Source organism: Triticum dicoccoides, chromosome 5A (genome assembly GCF_002162155.2).
Source record: "Triticum dicoccoides isolate Atlit2015 ecotype Zavitan chromosome 5A, WEW_v2.0, whole genome shotgun sequence".
NCBI classification, from domain to species: Eukaryota; Viridiplantae; Streptophyta; class Magnoliopsida; order Poales; family Poaceae; genus Triticum; species Triticum dicoccoides.
Window position 1 is genome coordinate 365,476,644 of NC_041388.1, and position 3,595 is coordinate 365,480,238.

General features: G+C 43.3%; 1 long non-coding RNA gene across 2 annotated transcripts; it reads left to right on the forward strand.

Moving 5' to 3' along the window:
* Positions 1-291: 291 nt before the first annotated feature.
* Positions 292-3,093, forward strand: LOC119297350. 2 transcript variants are annotated; one of them, XR_005145629.1, is made up of 5 exons: positions 292-1,175; positions 1,278-1,467; positions 1,587-1,672; positions 1,761-1,860; positions 2,929-3,093. It is a non-coding gene; the product is annotated as an uncharacterized LOC119297350 (long non-coding RNA). The 2 variants fall into 2 exon arrangements; XR_005145628.1 differs by lacking the exon at positions 2,929-3,093 and having other exon boundaries at positions 296-1,175; positions 1,761-2,673.
* Positions 3,094-3,595: the final 502 nt, after the last annotated feature.

Consider the following 3,595-nt stretch of genomic DNA (forward strand, 5'->3'; position numbering starts at 1 on the left):
CGACGCAGAGGTCCGGGTTTGGCCGCTCGACGCCGAGGGCGCGCTCGTCGACGCCGTGCAGTGCTACGAGTTCCACGCCCGCATGGGGCCCCGCAGTCGCGCTGGCGCGGGCCTCCGACGGGGCCGTCGATTGGAGCCGCCCCGACGCCCCCGCGGTGGAGGAGGTGGTCGGGCCTGACGGGGTCGACTTCGTGACCGGCGATGGCGACCTGGCATTCGGCTCCGGCATTAGGGTCCGTGACATGGTAGGGCCGTTCGAGCTGGTGGTCTGCAATGGCGCTGGCAGGGGCCGCGCAGAGCTCCAGTTGCCGTCGGTGAGTGCTGTTTGACTTTTATCTTTGTTGCTTTAGTTTTTTTTCTTCTGCTTGCTTGCTTGCTATGCTCTTGAAGTTGTGTGGCCTGTAAGATGAAGCAGTTACTACAATTGGTGAATGGTCTAGCTGCTGCTTATCCCTTTTCTGTTTCTGACTTTGAATTGATTGCGTTTGTTGTAGTGTCTGCACCACCGCCCGTTGATTAGAATGCATGTTCCGGCAGTCCACGCATCGATCACTGGCAAATTAAAAAGGCATGAACGCACTAAACAGAAATTCTGTGTAGATGATTCTTGTATATGGCAGTGGCACACGCGCTGGTTGATGAAGCCGCTGGGCCGGAAGGCCCTCTCATTGCCATGCTAATGAGTATCACGACGAACATGGCCCCCACCTCAATGCCTCCCTGTCGGCGGTGAGGTCTAGCCGGATCTGTACAACCCGCAATATTAGTAAAGAAAAAGAATAGCTTGATTGTTCTATGACTCTGTCGTGGATAGGTAATTTGCATCAGAGGTCTATAGGATCTCCGCCATTAGTTTCCCATTAGAAAATTGAGTTACTAAATTAAGGAAGATGTCCAAAGAGAGGTAATCGTTGGCATGATATGCATCAGAAGATCCTCATCACTGAAGTAGTACTCCACCAGTCCACCTACAGTTTTGGAACATATAAATACGGCATCAAAGTGCTACCTGGCACCAAATAAAGAGTTCAGGTCAGGGTGTTATACTGCAGCTAAGTAGTATAGTCTGAATTTCTAACTTTGAGGAGGATTTCAGTGTTTCTAAAGAAAGGGACAAGGATCAGGGCTATAAGATTGTTGAAAGACTCAGAGACATGTACCATGAATTGGGTATAGTATGTTTTCTACCCGTCTTTTCCTTATATTGACTAAACCTTAGTAAATAACTATTTCCAGTTTTCTCATGTAACCTGAACTGCTGCTTGTTTAAATTTCAGTTCCGCAAGCTGCGGCACACATGGTCTGCCTCCGTGTCGTCCTACCTGCTTCAGGGCCCTCTACTTCTTCCCCCAAGATTGCCATTATGATTAACAAATCTGACGAGAGCAATTTAATTGGTGACACATCATATTTATTCTGCAACTGCATGTGAATTCTCATCTTGCGCCTACCTCTTTTGCTTACCAGGTTGCAAAATTTCATTAACTTATTTGTCGAAGTATCCTGCAAAATCATTTCTCTTATGGGAATTAGCCTATTGTATTGATCTAACAAGGTCCACTTCAACCTACGTAACAATTATGCAGTGAAGATGGAGAGCTTTAGGCAAAAAAAGAAAGAAAAAAAACTAGCACGTGATCTATGGAGAATAATTTTGACAGCAACTCCAACTGTAAGATTCTTGAAGTTATTTCTATGAAAGTTTGTAAGTTTTCTTGATATCTATGTACACTGACATATATCGCAATTAATGTTGGCAGATGCAATGGAGTACACTTGATGCGATCAATTCTGGTGTGTGTGTGTGTGTGATGCAATGACGTATGAATAACGACAGAAAAATATGCCTGAGGAGTATGGGTATGTAGTAACATTTCTCTGTTATTTTCGGAACAACTTGGAATATCTTATTGGTAGTTTATATACAAAGTCATTTTGATAATTATCATGCTGCAAACCTACATAGTTTTCTATATTAATCATGTCATGCTAAAATATAAAAGTTATAGCTTCAATAAATTGATAAAATACAGATTTGGGCTTTACATATTTATTGAATATATATTTACATATGAATACGTCGTTACGGTCGGACTCCAGCGAGCAGCAGTGGTTGTTATACCCCACCAGGTAACTTGCTACTGTTGGTGAAACTCTCTTGTGCAGAAACGCTGATCTTGAAATCTTGATCCTACTTATAGGCCGTATTGCAAGCAATGTACTCATGTTTTACTGAACATGTAGGTAACATGAAATTTTGATCTTCTCCCATCACTGAAAGTTGTGTTTTAAACTTGCAAAAGCATTGCTAAGCCTATTCAATCATTTCTATTTTACCCTAGATTTCACTCCATACCATAATTGAGATACAAATGGGTGTTACTGATGTCGAGGAGAAGAGTTAGAAGCTCTTGGATTGAGAATCTGAGATTTATATAGGTTCAGTAGAACAAAAAGTTTCGGATTCACTACTCCAGATACAACGATGCGGTATATATAGTTAACTTCGTACTTTATATTACCAATTTTTCTTCCTCCAAGAGTTCTTCGGATATAATCTACACCTGAAACAATAAATTGTTAAAAGCAAGGAAAAGTAACAAGTTCTGCAAATTAGTTTCATGAGGAGAGAACTGGCTGAAATGAAGCTAATACCGATGTACTGAATATCCTGCAGTGGTTAGTATACTAAAGAGTAAAACTGCATGTTTTTATCATATCTGAAACCCTTTTCTGCTCCATACTTTACGTAAACAATGCATGTGCATTGGCATAAGAATCATAGATTGAAAAATCATCATCCATTGTCATTCGTCACCCTGGCAATGATGCATTTGCTATTCAGAAGACTTCTTGTCCGGTTTAGTGTGTGATTTGTTACTATGATAAGGAAACATTTCCTCAACCCATCTTTCACTACACACACAGGTTGCACAGAGGAGTATAAGGATTTCTTTATCGGGCCAGTCCACGTGGAAGATGTCGCGTTATCCCATATCACGTTGTTTGAAAACCCGGCTGCATCCGGGAGGCACCTCTGTGTGGAGCCCATATGTCACTTGAGCGATTTCGCGTCCCAAGTCGCGGAGCTCTACCCCGACTATGAAGTCCCGAAGTAAGCAACACACACTGAACACATACTTCACATGTTTGGAGAACAATAATTTCATAACAAACGACGACATGAATGGACTGTTGTCACGGTGCTAATCTCTTTGCGTTTGATCGGTTTGGTCGGCAGATTACCTGAGGACACGCAGCCTGGGCTGGTGAGGGTGGAGGTGGTGCCGAAGAAGCTGATGGCACTGGGCCTGCATTTCACTCCTTTGGAAAAGATCATCAAGGATGCGGTGGAGAGCCTTCGGAGAAGAGGATGCATCGCCTGATGGCTGGATTATTAGCTGTACCATATTCCTTCCCTTCTGTTGTAGGGTCATGATCAACCCTTGCTCCAGAGATATGTTGTGCCCAGCCCAGTGCTAGACCTTATAGTTGCCTGTACGATTGTGCAATAACGGCTGGTTGATCTACTGGTACACCTGTCTGTTCTTGCTAGATACTTGCGGCTCTTAAATTGTTCATTGCCATTCTTCAC